The sequence below is a fragment of the Somniosus microcephalus genome, chromosome 12, assembly GCF_052327205.1.
Source record: "Somniosus microcephalus isolate GS21.2 chromosome 12, FLI_Smic_1.0, whole genome shotgun sequence".
In the NCBI taxonomy this organism is placed as follows: Eukaryota; Metazoa; Chordata; class Chondrichthyes; order Squaliformes; family Somniosidae; genus Somniosus; species Somniosus microcephalus.
In genome coordinates this window covers 42,975,513-42,991,910 of record NC_140998.1, presented here as the reverse complement: position 1 = coordinate 42,991,910, position 16,398 = coordinate 42,975,513, and positions in this window count along the sequence as shown.

Here is a 16,398-nt window from a genome sequence, read left to right as displayed (position 1 = left end):
CACCATTGGCTGCCTTGAGGGAGGGACCGTGACCATTGGATTGAAGATCGAGCTTCGACGCTGGTAGGATACTGCACTGGGAGCCAGTATCACAGAGAAAACGTCGACCTGACAGGGAGTCTGTGATATAAAGGAGTTTCCCTGCAGAACCGATGGCCATCGCAACTCCGGCGTGTCCCTCAGGCACTGTCGCCCTTCTCAGAAACCGCTGGTTTGAGGTAGGTTTTTTTTTGTGGAAAAACTGCAAGGAGGATGGCAGCATCGGGCTTTCGCGCCAAAACGAGCATGGTATGCACACCAGCCTGCTGGCGGAGGAGTCGGCTTCGCTCTTGTGGGGGATGGGCGCCTCGTGGCCGCACAACATTGTTGCGTGACAGTGAAAATTTTATCCGCTTCTGCAACGAGTTCAGCACAGTCCGTGATCGCGGAATTCACCAAGGCCGTCTGTACTGGCTCTGCCAACTGGCAGAGAAACAACTCCCGGAACAGAAAATATTCTGATTCCGAGCCCAAGAGCATGAGCATCTGGCTCATGAGCTCTGATGGCTTTGAGTCCCCGAAGCCGGGCATGGAGATAAGTCTGCGAGCGCGCTCTGTCTTGGACAGACCAAAAACCTGCAGTAACCGTGTTTTTAAAGCTTCGTACTTGCCATCGTCCGGAGGACTCCTGAGGAGGCTGACGACTCGTGAGGCCGTGGCACTGTCGAGGGTGGAGACCACGTAATAATAACGGGTAGAATCCGCTACTACTCCCCGGATTGCAAATTGGGCTTCCGCCTGGAAAAACCACGCGGCTGGTTGTTGCTCCCAAAATTGCGGCAGTTTGAGGGTGACGGCGTTCGTGTCCATGATGTAATTTCAATGAAAATTGTTCGAAGAAATCGGGGTCACCAATATAGGAACGGAGGTTCCTAGCTGAAGAATTGAGATCAACGCAGAGAATCAAAAACAATCAAATATAATGAACAAACGAAGTTAAACAGTAAACTGCTGGATACAATGCAAATAGGTCTGGTCTGGTTGAAAGCCTCTCTAGAACTGCTAGAAAGTTCCGAGCACTGACGTCTTGACGTCATCACATTCTTCCCGCCATTGGGGGATCACGTGACGGGCGGCATGAAGTCATCACACGGAGTAAAGGAAAGAAGCCATAGTACAGTTAACAGATACATTAAAGGTGCAGCCCCCGGTTGCACTACATTGCTGTTAAAGGAATTATAAACAATTGTCCTGAATCCCCTGGTGGCTGCGCCACAACCTATTATATTCACATGTGATCATATGCTGAGTTGTCATTGGCCTGTAGGCATCTGTAAGGGGTCCTGACTCCATGTTGTCCACACGGTGCTGTATGTATGTATGTTCTGCTGTAAGAACAGACCTGATGCTTCATAAAAGAGTTTAAACTGTAATACTCTGTTGTCCTGCTAGTTATTATTTTTGTACAAAGTGTGCAAAGCAAGACAGGCAACAGTGTAAAATAAGCGATATCGTGTTAGCCGCCTGTTATACATCTCTCCGTTGACTTCAGTGGGAATGAAAATCAGGAGTTATATATAACGGGCGGCTGGTGCAATATCACCCATTTTATACTATTGCTCAAAGTCAAAATTACCTCCGCTCTCCCTTAACAGCTAGCATTGGATAATCAGGAGCAGGAACTCCATCAATTAGTTGCTCTTTCCTTAAAAACGCATACGGGTTCCACATAAAATTGTGTATAAGATTATGAGGGGCCTAGATAGAATGGATTGGGAGGATCTATTTCCCTTAGCAGAAAGGTCATAGCTTTAAAGTAAAGTAATTGGTAGAAGGATTAGAGGGGAGGTGCGGAGAACTTTTTTCACTCAGAGGGTGGTGGGGGTCTGGAACTCAGTGCCTGAAAGGGTGATAGAGGCAGAAACCCTCACTGCATTTAAAAAGTACTTGAATATGCACTTGAAGTGCCGTAACCAACAAGGTTACGGACCAAGAGCTGGAAAGTGGGATTAGGCTGGATAGCTCTTTTTCGGCCGGCACAGACATGATGGGCCGTATGGCCTCCTTCTGTGCCGTAAATTTCTATGATTCTATATGGCTTTATAAACAGAGGCATAGGGCTCGATTTTGTCAATGAGGAGCTTTTGGAGGCGGGACTCCCACTTTTTGGGTTGTAGTCCAGCTTCCATCGACTTTTGGCCAACCGACGCTATTTTCCCTTGATTGACCTTGTTAAGCCCACCCAGTGGGCTCATCAGGCCAATTAAGGGACACCTGATTACTGGTGACGTCAGCGATTGACATTTCATCTGTCAAGAGCTTTTGACAGATGAAATATCAGCATTTGACAGCTCTGTGAAGCTGTCAAACACTGACAATCTGTCTTCTAACTTGAGTCCTTCTACTGAGACTCAGTTAGAGAGCTCGCCAGACCAGAAAGCAGAGGCTGCAGCTTTTGACAGTTCAGCGGCCATTCTGCTTTCTGTGCCGGTGAGCCGAGGGACTCCGGAGAACTGAAGGAAGGAAGCCTGCAGGAGAAAGTAAAGGTAAGTAAAACTTATTAAAACACTTTACACTTACCTCACACACTTACCTCTGCACATGTGCACCCATCACTCACCTGCACAATGGACATCTCGACCCCGCCAACCCCAGCAGACCGACGGTCTGCCTCGCTAACTTGACATGGTTCGGAGCCGTCGGACAGCCCACACTTTAGGGCTAAAAATAGGGATTAGGCAAAAAACTGCCTGTTAACTACCTGTTAACAGGCAGTTAATTGGCACTAATCCCCTTCATGCCTCGGGGAGGCGGCTCCCAGCACAGGTTGGGTGCCCACCTCCTGGGACATTGGCACGGAGGCAGTTTGGGGCAGGGTAGGTTCCTGCCCCCCCGATTCTGCAATTTTCCCACCACTACCGCCTCCAAACCCGCCTCCTCGGGGCTTGGAAAATCAAGCCCATAGAGTACAAAAGCAAGGAGGTTCTGCTAATCCTTTCTAAATCGCTTGTTAGGCCTCAGCTGCATTATTGTGTCCCAATGTGTGCACCACACTTTAGGAAGGATGTCAAGGTCTTGGAGAGGGTGCAGAGGATATTTCCTAGAATTTTACCAGGGAAGAGGGACTTCAGTTATGTGGAGAGACTAAAGAAGCTGAGATTGTTCTCCTTAGGTTCTCCTTAGATTGTTCCCCTTGGGTCGGAGCGATCATAACATGATCGAATTCTTCATTAAGATGGAGAATAAAGTAGTTGGCTCAGAGACTAGGGTCCTGAATTTAAATAAAGGAAACTATGATGGTCTGAGGTGCGAGTTGGGTAGGATTGAGTGGGGAATGTCACTCAAAGGGTTGATGGTGGATAGGCAATGGCAAACATTCAAAGACTGCATGGATGAGCTACAGAATTTGTTCATCCCAGTTTGGCATAAAAATAAAACAGAAAAGGTGACTAAACTGTGGCTAACAAGGGAAATCAGGGATAGCCTAAGATCCAAGGAGAGGACATATAAATTGGCCGGAAAAAGCAGTAAACCTGAGGGTTAGGAGCAGTTTAGGATTCAACAAAGGAGGACAAAGGGATTAATTAAGAAGGGGAAAATTGAATATGAGAGTAATCTTGCAGGGAACATAAAAACTGACTGTAAAAGCTTTTATAGATATGTGAAGAGAAAAGGATTGGTGAAGTCAAGCATTGGTCCCTTGCAGTCAGAATCAGGGGAATTTATAATGGGGAACAAAGACATGGCAGACCAATTAAATACATTTTGGTTCTGTCTTCACAAAGGAGGACACAAATAATCTCCCAGAGATGTCGGGGAACATAGGGTCTGATGAAAGGGAGGAACTGAAAGAAATCAGTATTTGTAGGGAAATGGTGTCAGGGAAATTGATGGGATTGAAGGCCGAAAAATCCCCAGGGCCTGATAATCTACATCCTAGGGTACTTAAGGAAGTGGCCCTAGAAATAGTAGATGCATTGCTGATCATCTTCCAACATTCGGTGGAATCTGGAACAGTACACATGGATTGGAGGGTAGCTAATGTTACCCCACTATTCAAAAAAGGTGGTAGAGAGAAAACGGGGAATTACAGACTGGTAAGGCTGACATCGGTAGTGGGGAAAATGCTACAGTCCATTATAAATGATGTAATAGCAGAGCACTTGGAAAACAGTTACAGGATCAGACAAAGTCAACATGGATTTACAAAAGGTAAATCATGCTTGACTAATCTACTGGAATTTTTTGAGGATGTAACTGGTAGAATAGATAAGGGAGAACCAGTGGATGTGGTCTATTTGGACTTTCAGAAGGCTTTTGATAAGGTCCCGCATAAGAGATTAGCGTGTAAAGTTAAGGCACGTGGGATTGGGGGCAAGGTATTGACTTGGATAGAGAACTGGTTGGCAGACAGAAATCAAAGGGTTGGAATAAATGGGTCTTTTTCCGAGTGGCAGGCAGTGACTAGTGGGGTACCGCAGGGATCGGTCCTTGGACCCCAGCTATTCACAATATATATTAATGATCTAGACAAGGGAACTAGATGTAAAATCTCCAAATTTGCAGATGACACAAAGCTGGGTGGGCGTGTGTGCTGTGAGGAGGATGCCGAGAAACTCCAGGATGATTTGGACAGGTAGGGTGATTGGGCAAAAGCATGGCAGATGCAATATTACATGGATAAATGTGAGGTTATCCACTTTGGTGGCAAAAACAGGAAGGCAGATTATTATCTGAATGGCAATAGATTGGGAGAAGGGGAAGTGCAACGAGACCTGGGTGTCCTTGTGCACTAATCGCTGAAGGTAAGCATGCAGGTGCAGCAGGCATTTAAGAAGGGAAATGGTATGTTGGCCTTCGTAGCGAGAGGGTTTGAGTACAGGAACAAGGATGTCTTGCTGCAGTTGTATAGGGCCTTGGTGAGACCACATTTTGAGTATTGTGTGCAGTTTTGGTCGCCTTATCTGAGGATGGATGTTCTTGCCATGGAAAGAGTTCAGCGAAGATTCACCAGGCTGATACCTGGGTTGGCAGGAGTGATGTATGAGGAGAGATTGGGACGATTGGGCTTGTACTCACTGGAGTTTAGAAGAATGAGAGGTGATCTCATTGAAACTTATAAAATTCTGACAGGACTGGACAGACTAGATGCAGGAAGGATGTTCACGTTGGTCGGGGATTCCAGAACCAGAGGTCACAGTCTGAGGATAAGGGATAGGCCATTTTGGACAGATATTAGGAAGAATTTCTTCACCCAGAGAGTGGTGAACCTGTGGAATTCTCTACCAGAGAAGGCAGTGGAGGCCAATTCATTAAATATATTCAAGAAGGAGTTGGATATATTTCTTAAGGCTAAAGGGATCAAGGGGTATGGGGAGAAAGCAGGGACCGGGTACTGAAATTGGATGATCAGCCATGACCTCATTGAATGGCGGAGCAGGCTCGAGGGGCTGAATGGCCTACTCCTGCTCCTATCTTCTATATCTATGTTTCAGAGCAGAAAAGGTGAGATTTTATAGAAGTGTTCAAAATTATGAAGGGCTTTGATAGAGTAGATAGGAAGAAACTCTTTCCACTGTCATGAGGGTCGATAACTAGAGGGTACAAATTTAAGATAATTGGCACAAGAACCGGATGGGAGATGAAGAGAAATCTTTTTATGCAGTGAGTTGTTATGACGTGAAAGGGCAGTGGAAGCAGTTTCAATGAGAACATTGAACAGGAAACATGGATAAATACTTGAAATGGAAAAATGTTCAGGCCTATGGGAAAGAGCAGAGTTATTCCCACTGGAATAACTGGATAGCTCTTTCAAAGAACCAGCACAGGCACGAGGGGCCAAATGGCCACCTTCTGTAAGATTCTTTAGCCTAGAAATTTGGGTGGTTTGCGCCACCCGTTAACGCCATGTAAAGACGACAATATGGCGACCGGCACCGAATTGATGCCAGCTCATCCATTTTGGAGTTCTCCACTCGCATTGCCACCCGCACTAAATCACAGCAGTATTTGCTGTCGCCAACTTGTCTTTCAGCAGCGTTAACAGCTATGAGGAGTCTGTGAGGATTTGAGGATGGACGCTGATCTCCTACACTGCGAGAGGGAGGCAAAAGTAACCGTTGGCCTCCTTCTGAGATTAACGCTGTAAAGAGTGCATTGCACGAGCAAATCACCGCCACGCTGATGATAATGAGTTGGCACTGCCTGCGCTCTCTCGGCCGGCAGCCATATTCCTTGGCCACCAATGTTACCGGTGTAGGGCGGCATCTTTTCCATGGTTTATGGTAATTTACCTGGTCAGCAGCCTTTGCCTGCACTCTGACCAATTCCAACCTTTTACCTGGTTTACGGTAATTTACCTGGTCAGGCAGCCTTTTGCTGCTACACTGTAAACCAATTTCCAAACAATGGTTTTGAATCGCTACCCCACCTTCCAGTTCTGACTGGAGGAACTTATAATTAATTAAAAACGGACAACTGATCTGGATGTGAGAAAGTCAAACTTTATTAAACTAAAGAAACTATAATCAAATTTTAAACTATACCACATGAACACAGTAATTACAGTAAAATTGCTTAAATGGGGGAAGGCAGATGGCAAAAATGAGGGATTAATGGCTACAATGTTGATTAAACAATCTTAGCAATTTCCCCTAAATTACCACCCCCTAACTCCTTACTAGATTGCCTTGCTGAGGAGTCAGAAACCTGCTCACCTGGGGTCCAAGGAAGTAAGAGAGAGATAGCTTCTCAGGGGCTACCTTTATATCCTGCCAACTCCTGCTGTTTGGTGCTGAAAAGATCTGTGTGCAAAATTCACGCCCAAAGTCCGAATACACAAGAGAAAGGCTGTGATTGGCTGATTCAAAGTGGTTGGAGTGGTTTGGATGTGTCTACCTTCTGGGGCCGAAGTGTACCCGCCCATATCCGGAGTTCACCTGGGCTAAAACAAAAGGTAATCCAACTGCCCTATTGTTCAGTGGTTCAAAAACCCATTCAATCCAAACTGTTCTCTTTCAAAAGTCCTTTTCCGGAGTTTCATTGTGTCTCAATGTGTGTAAGGGATTTGAATGGGGCTGGATTACTGTGTAAACAGAAACTGATTGTTCTGCGGTTACTGCTCAAGTGGATAATCCCTTAAGTCAATAAACAAACATTGATTGCTTCTGAGAAGGGAAACTGCCTTTGATTGGCAGGTCTGACTGCCACTGCTTGATTCTCCCACTTACACAGACATCCACGAGCTGTGAGCTGCTTTCTGTCTTTTGGCTATGCTTTCTGACGGCCATTTTTTAAACCCCTTTACAATGACCAAACTCCAGGGAACAATTTTATTAAAATGTACGGTCTTAAAGTGTGCAAACTTTTCCACGAAGTTCCTTGATTCCGGTGTTGTCCATATGCTGCAACACAGCCTTTTGCGGTACTGGGCATGTTTTAAAACATTATCCTTCCCAGAGACAATTCAAATCACACAATTCTTCGTCCACGATGTGGACCAATATTTTCCGATCTTCAGGGGTTTAGGGGATTTTTGTGAACCCCTACAGTCCCCTCTTTGGATACTTCCAACTTGATTGTAGTATCCACTCAAAGGAGTGAGCAAAATTTTCTGACCCCTGACAAACAAACATCCCCTGTGTTTACCTATAGCTACCTACCACTGATCCCCCGACCCATCTATTCCCCTCAAATTCGAGAAAAACCATTGTACGGTAGGCTTCTTACAGATACATCAGTTTACAATAAGGGGTCTCAAACCCCTGCATCACTTGTTACATTATACAATGCAATCAAAATTTACAATCACTTGTTACATTATAACCTATTACAAAATGTTGCAATCTTAGTTATACAATATAATCAAATTGATCCCAAGCACGGAGAGGGTCCTACACCTCTGCTTGTCACAAAATGATCCCAAGCACGGAGAGGATCCTACACCTCTGCTCAACTTGGGGCATAACACAAAATACAAAAGAAATCTTGAACAACATGCTTAAACAAACCCCGACCATCACGTGTCAATGATGGGTCATGAAATTTGAGTGGGTAATTGCTCCTCCCACCCGGGCAGTAAATGTTCCTTCCACCCCCCTTTGAATGGTCTTAAACTTTAAAACAGACAGAATGGATGTACAGACCAGCCTGCTCCACCAGCCCCGAGCCATTCCCTTGTCCCTTTGTGGAGGCAGGGTACCTCTCATGTTTAAATTTATCTTGGCACAGACCGAGACCGGGGAGTATGGGATCGCGACTCCCAGTACCTCCCCCTCCCGTCTTCCCTCGACTGGCTGCAGAAAATGATGGGTGCCTGTGTGGCGGCTCTCCCTGGCTCCACGCTCAAACTTGGATCCCAGATCCGGCCACCCACTCATGCTCCCTAGCCACACTTCCACTCTAACCTTGCCCGTGGGCCCCCGGGTGAGTTCCTCCTTTCCCCGAACGCACCCACGTGACTCTTGGGTCTCCCCCTCCCATTTACAATCTTTCCCGGGCTGTCACCACCCACTCCCAGGGAATGTGTCCCTATCTGACAAGGCGCCCGCGCTTCCCCACCATGACTCAACAGCGAGGTCTCCCGCAAGTGAACTTCGGTCAGGATAGTGCTGGGTTGGGGGCCGTGCCCCACCCAGCTGGGGCCATCTCTTCCACATAGGAGGAGTAGGCAAGTTCCTCCGGACCCTGTCCAGTTTCTCCCGAAGTTCGCTGCGGGGTTTCCCTCTGGATTTGCCCAGTGGCGAGGTGAACCCCAACATTCTGTATCCATATCTTCATTTGATGCCCAGCTCAGGCTGGGCGAACAGGGCTGCTTCTTCATCCAATCTCCTGCAAAAACTTAAAAGGACATGCAGCCAGGTCTCTGACTGACCTGCTGCCTTAGGTGGAGGCGTGGTCGGGTCCCTCGACCTCGGACCAAAAATACAAACATTTGGCACACTTATAAACTTAAACAACAACAGTTAATTCTAAACCTATAATTTACACCTTAAAGCAAGCTATATACACACATAGCTATAATACAAATGCCACCCGTCTCCGGACGGCCAGGCTAAACTCTGGCACTGTCGCAGATTACTGCTGGCTGCAGCGAAGCTGGACTGCCTCCTGCCTCTGGTTCCTCGCAGCTTATGGCTGCTGGTTGGGGACCTCTGCCCTTTGGCTTCTCCCTGGTTTGGGAGATTGCTTTTTGTGGCAGGTACCCTGGTGACTACCTTTTCTTGGGCTTGCGGGCCCACTGAGACCTTCTGAGGGGCATCTCTGTGGGGGAAACTTTGGCTGGCGGACCCTGAGCCTGGGTCGCAGCCCTAGCTGGCTGGGAACCTTCTCCCCCTGATGCAAACATCCCGGACTGTATAAGATACCTGGCAGGCTCCTGGTACTCCAGGTTTGTCTCCTTTTCCCTACCCACTCCTGTACTGGGGGCAGGTATTCCCTCACCACCAGCGTGCTGCTGGTGGCTGGAAATTTTCCTCCCCATGTCCAAAACCTGTTACCAGCTCCCCTGCAAGAGGAATTGCTATCCCTGCCTCCCCAGGGTCCCACATCATGGGGGGAACCACTCTAGAAGCGGGCTGGGAAGCTGGTCTCTTTAAACAGGTGACTGCGCCTGTGCAAATCTCCTCCCCTGAGTCCCTCAGCAGAGGCTGTGAAGTCTCTGTATTCAAGCAGGCAAGTGCGCCTGCGCAAACCTCCTCCCCGGAGTCCCTCGGCAGAGGCTGTGAAGCCTCTGTCTTCAAGCAGGTGACTGCGCCTGCGCAAGGAAACTGAAAAAGGGCCGCTGTGGTCCCGCCGGCAACTGCGCCTGCATGAACCTCCTCCTCAGAGTCCCGCGGCAGAGGCTGTGAAGCCTCTGGCTTCAAACAGGCGATTGCGCCTGCGTGGGAAAACTGATGAGGAGCCGCTGGGGTCCCGCAGGCAACTGTGCCTGCATGAACAATCTTTTCAAAGGGCCGGGGAAATGCTACACTCTCACAGGCCACCGTGCCTGCGCGTTTGATTTGTTTGAAAAAGATAGGAAGAACTGCTGGGTCTTCCAAGCAGGCTACTGCACCTGCGCGTATGTATTGGGAAGTGGGGACCTTTAAACAGCCGACTGCGCCTGCGTGCTCGGCCTCACAGTGAAAAGGAGTCGCTGGGGGTTCCGAGTTCATGACTGCGCCTGCGCGAACCTGGTGTTGGGAAACCTCTCCCCTCGGGCGCGCGGCTGCGCCTGCGTGAACCTCCTGTTGGCAAAACTCTTCTCGCAGGCGCGCGACTGCGCCTGCGTGGGGAAGCTGAGGAAATGCTGCTTGGGGTACGGGCTGGGGAACCGCGCTTGCGCGAGCAGTCTCTGTGAATGGATGGGCAGCAGCCTGCAGATTTCTAATATCAGGTTGCTGTTTCTTTGTTTCTGAGCCACATAACTTGTTTAAATTTAAACTTCTCGAATTTAAGCTTTGGCCAAAATTTAGGTACCACTGGGGCGGGGAAGTGTCCCAATTTGTGGGCTGGACAACTTTTCCCTGGAAACAAGCCACAGCACCTGTCTTTACAGGCTGTCAACTTGAACTTGTCTGGTCAGCAAACTCATGTTCGCTTACCCGGGTGGCTTTAAATGGGGAATTTTGGAATTGGACCTGCCTTTGGTCTGGGGCCAAAACTATCCCCGGTGTGCCTCCCTTGTCCCGGATTTCTGCTACTGGACCTGCTCTACAGGGGTCCCAGAACTCTCCTTCCCTGTTCCCCTGCTTAAGCAGCTTAGTCCTCCTTAACTCCATACCCAAACTCTCTATCTTTCTGTTACATGGTGTATGATCTGCTCCACTAAACCTTTGGTCGCAGGCCAGCTTATAAGCTGCCTTTACCTCCCTAACCATCTCCTCCTGCTCTGTTACTTCTGAGGTGAGGCGGGCATTCTCTTCCCGCAGTCTCATCTCATTATACTTTGAACTGTAAATTTGGCACTTTAGGAACTCTATCTTGTTCCTCACATGGCTTTTGCCCTCGCTAGCTTCTTGGGTGAGGTGTGCGTTTCCCTCCTGGAGCCTCAGCTCACTGTCCCTTGCCTCTGTGACTTCCTGCACAAGGCGCTCTATAAATGCCTGGCATTTTGTGACCTCTAGTGTGAAGCATGCATTCGCTTCCCAAACCCTCATCCCACTATCTCTGGCCTCGTTCACCTCTCCTATGAGGCGTTCTACCTCCGCCTGGCATTTTTCAAGCTGGGACTCCCGATTCTTGGCCTCTTTAACCTCCTCCTGCACCCTCTTCTCACCCTCCTTAACCCAGCCACCTATACCATGATAGGTCAGCCTACACGCTGCCGCTAACATCCGCAGGGCTACCCACATACTGAAAATGAGAGAAACAAGAGCTGATGCTTTCTCCAGATCCAGACCAGTCATCATTTCAAGAACTGCCTCCAGTCCTGCCGCAGTCGCCAATTTGTAGGGGGCATCTTTTCTGTGGTTTACGGTAATTTACCTGGTCAGCAGCCTTTGCCTGCACTCTGACCAATTCCAACCTTTTACCTGGTTTACGGTAATTCACCTGGTCAGGCAGCCTTTTGCTGCTACACTGTAAACCAATTCCCAAACAGCGGTTGTGAATCGCTACCCCACCTTCCAGTTCTGACTGGAGGAACTTATAATTAATGATATATTAAAAACGGACAACTGATCTGGATGTGAGAAAGTCAAACTTTATTAAACTAAAGAAACTATAATCAAATTTTAAACTATACCACACGAACACAGTAATTACAGTAAAATTGCTTAAATGGGGGAAGGCAGATGGCAAAAATGAGGGATTAATGGCTACAATGTTGATTAAACAATCTTAGCAATTTCCCCTAAATTACCACCCCTAACTCCTTACTAGGTTGTCTTGCTGAAGAGTCAGAAACCTGCTCACCTGGGGTCCAAGGAAGTAAGAGAGTGATAGCTTCTCAGGAGCTACCTTTATATCCTGCCAACATCCTGCTGTTTGGCGCTGAGAAGGTCTGTGTGCAAAATTCGCACCCAAAGTCCGAATACACAAGAGAAAGGCTGTGATTGGCTGATTCAAAGTGGTTGGAGTGGTTTGGATGTGTCTACCTTCTGGGGCTAAAGTGTATCCGCCCACGTCCAGAGTTCACCTGGGCTAAAACAAAAGGGAATCCAACTGCCCTATTGTTCAGTGATGGGTGATTCAAAAACACATTCAATCCAAACTGTTCTCTTTCAGAAGTCCTTTTCCGGAGTTTCATTGTGTCTCAATGTGTGTAAGGGATTTGAATTGGACTGGATTACTGTGTAAACAGAAACTAATTGTTCTGCGGTTACTGCTCAAGTGGATAATCCCTTAAGTCAATAAACAAACATTGATTGTTTCTGAGAAGGGAAACTCCCTTTGATTGGCAGGTCTGACTGCCACTGCTTGATCCTCCCACTTACACAGACATCCACGAGCTGCGAGCTGCTTTCTGTCTTTTGGCTATGCTTTCTGACGGCCATTTTTTAAACCCCTTTACAATTACCAAACTCCAGGGAACAATTTTATTAAAGTGTACTGTCTTAAAGTGTGCGAATTTTTCCACGAAGTTCCTCGATTCCGGTGTTGTCCACATGCTGCAACACAGCCTTTTGTGGTTCTGGATATGTTTTAAAACATTGTCCTACCCAGAGACAATTCAAATCACACAATTCTTCGTCCACGATGTGGACCAATATTTTCCGATCTTCAGGGATTTAGGGGACTTTTGCGAACCCCTACACCGGCAAGTTTCCAGCATTCCCCAATTTCTAAGCCTATGATTCTAAGGAATACTGAAGCCAATTATAACATCGCCACCACCACAGCTACCTCCAGAGATCAGTTAATTTACTTCTTTCGTATGGTGGTAGTAAAGCAAACTAAATGTCAATATCTAAGTCAGATATCCAGGCCAAAGTTTCCAGTGTAACAGCATGGGTATCTTGTAGGCTGCCTGCAAATTGCCTCTGAGGGCAGTGCGCAATGATGTGCTCCAGGGTCTGATTAGGAGCTTCACACTTGCATGATGGGGATGCTTTAATCTTCCATCTATGGAGAAGGTGGCAGCATCTACCATGGCCAGTTCTGAGGTGGTTGATGGTTGTCCACTGTTTGCGAGGAAGGTTTGATCCTTCAGGTAGTAATGTGGGGTCCTCTATAAGGAATCCATTCTGTATGTCAAAGTTCTTCCAAGCATTTCGCCATTGGTCATCAAGGCTGAGGGGAGATCGCTGAAGGGCCTCGGCGACGGTCCAAAATGCCGCCTAGATTTGAGATGGGTTGGTGGTAGGTTGTTCAAGTCGGCCTGGATCGGCGTGTCTTTGCTGGTGTAGCAGTTGTAATCTCTGGAGACTGCATATTCATGGCGTAGGTGTGGTGGTGCGATGTTTGTAACCACAGGCAGCCAAGGTGTTGGTGTCGATATAAGCGTACCGGTGATAATTCTCACAATAGAATTCAGCTGGACATCAGCAGATTAGACATGCGGACTCGATAGCCATGCCAGAGAGTAGTACTCCGCTGTAGAGTACACCAGGGCGAGTGCTGCTGTACGGAGGGTTTGAGCGTCTGCTCCCGATGTGGATCTGGTGAGTTTCTCGATCAAGTTGACCCTACTCTTTAAGTTTCTTCCCAAGGTTCTGGAGATGTTGTCTATAAGACAGGGTGCGATCAAGCGTGACTTGTAATTAGATGGGGATTTTGGCATGGTTTATCTTTGCGCCGCAAAAGGAGACTTTCAAAGCTTGGTTTGCTTGATGGTTGTTGAGGTTAATTTACTGTTAGGTCAGGGATAGAACTTGGGACTATCCTGTTCTGCGTGGTTCAGTACCACTATACAGACAAAATTTTCCCACTGAGCCTTTCAGCAAGCTCTAAAGTAATCACATCACACCTTTCCAGCATGATCCTGGCTTATACTGGGTAGTTTATACTTCCAAACCATTAATGGAACATTTGTTTTACAGTTGTCAGGGCAAGAGTAATCTCATTTATTTGACTTACTCGGTCTCAATAAATTGTATCCCCAAAAATGTGATCTAATGATATGAATCAATAAATCATAGATTTTTACCAAACAGAAAGAGACTATTTGTCCCAAGGCCCTTGTGCCAACTGTCTGAAAGAGCTAGCATTTTAAATTGCTTTTATTATTTTTTCAGAAATATTAATCTGGGAAGCCTCTCTATTTCCACAATGTCCTTAACACATGGCTCCGATTTTAATGGGGGAATAGGTAAAATGTGCACGAGCCCCAAAGTGAGCAGTGCACCTGGGGAGTCCGGGGATGTGGGATCTTAATAGCAGGACCTGAGTACCATAACTTTAATCGGAGTCCGGCCCGATGCCCTACCTGGCCAATGGGTAGGAGCCGAAGATCGCAGGCAAGGGCCACAGGATGGTTCCTCGGCAGTCACACAAGTGATAAGAGGCGGGGAGGGGGGGGCGGGCATGAAGGCAATTGGGGGAGTGGGGGTGGGGGAGGCAGGAGGCCCAAGGCTTCCTTGTAAGGTCCCAAGGAACACTTCTGCTCCTCTTGGCCCACAAGGAAACCATCAATCAAATTAAAAAGGTTACCTGCCTTGGCCTCTTCTGGCCCACAATCTGTTTCCTGGCAGGCCTGGGCTGATGGGGAAGCCAGCACGACTTCCCCTCTTAGGCATCAGACTTAAAATTAGAGACCGGGTTCTGATGCTGTCATTGGGACCCAATCTGCATATTTAAAGAGGACTTCGCGGGTGTCCCGCTCGCCTGCTCTAGAGCAGGTTAATAGTTGGGCCCATCAGGAAGGCAGCGGGATTGGAGGGGGTAAGTCATTCCTTCATATTAACCATCCCCCCAGCCACCATCCAGCTCTCACAACTTAAAGGGCCTCTAAACTACTTTTATCGCACCACTGTTTTACTTAGCTTATCATTCCAAACTGAACATTATATTGAAATTGGTTCTCGTTGCATCTGTTTGCTGGGCAGTAAACAGGGGCAAAATGTGCCAATTCTGCGGGGCTAAAACCCTTTGAATATGTTAATGAGGGACCTAATGCTTCTTTTCGGACTCCTCTGTAAAATCAGGCTGCCATGAGCTGAGCAGTCACTGGGTCTGGGGGGATAGGCCCTTAAGGCACTTAACAACCACTTAAGTACTTTTATAATGCCATTTTGAGAGGCCTTTCAGAGTTTAACACATTTCCCACGTGCTGCACGTCTCCCCTGGAACACGCCAGTTAATCCTGCCGGGCTCACAACTGGATGGCTTACTAACAGCTGCAGCTCCACCATCAAAAAGGAGTTATCACCAATGATCATTTGCAGGTGGCAGAACTTTCTTTTCTCAGGTCTGGGAGAACTTTTTGCAGGTCTACTCATTTTGGAAGTTTTGAAGCTGAGACCCATCTCCACTGTGACCTCCTGAGAAACCCCTCTCCCCACCTTGACTGAGCACTTCCTCAACTGAGGTATATACCAGAAGCATGGGAACCATTTATTTCCTTTACTCCTGGACCTCAGATTTGGACGAAGACCAGCCGCGGCAGCAGCACAAGAACCCGGAACGACAGCAGCAGCAACAACAGGAGCGCCAACCTGCTGCTCACCCACCTGAAGCTGCACAGGCCAGAAGGCGCCAGCGCAGGGAAGGACGTCACTGCAGGAGATATCCCCAAAACAGGGTCTACAGACAGAGGATGAGCTACCTCAACATGACTGAGCAGCAGTGCCAAAGGAGGCTCAGACTTTTGCGAGAGGTAGTGGGTGACATCTGCGCAATGCTGCAGCAAGACCTGGAGTCCAGAGGAGCGGGTGGACACCCCTTACCGATGGCTACTTAGAGACAAGGGCTATCCCCTGAAGACGTGGCTAATGATGCCATTCAGGAGGCCAGCCAATGAAGCTGAGGAGCGCTACAACTCCAGCCACATTTCCACCAGATCCATTATCGAATAAACCATTGGCTTGCTGAAGATGTGATTCAGATGCTTTGATAGATCAGGTGGAGCCCTGCAGTACTCAGCAGCCAGGGTCTCCAGAATCGTCGTGGTCAGCTGTGCACTTCACAACATGGCACAGCATCATGGCTTGTAGCTGTCTGAGGTACAAGTGGCTGATCGCATAGCCTCCTCAGATGAGGATGAGGATGAGGAGGAGAGCGACAACAAACAGTTTGCGGAGGCACATCAACCAGCGGTAGCAGTACATGAGAACATTGCTGCCCGGGGTGCAAGGGATGCACTGATCTTGGCCAGATTTGCTTAGGCTGCCCAATCAAGCACATTTGGCTTGCACCTTCTTACCACACCATTGACAATGGACAAGAGCCTGCGGCTTCCTATCACTCTGACCACCATACTGACAATTCCAAGTCACCCTGAGCCCTCAATTTGAAAGTACCATTTGCGAAATAACACAGCCCACAACTTCAACAGTTTGC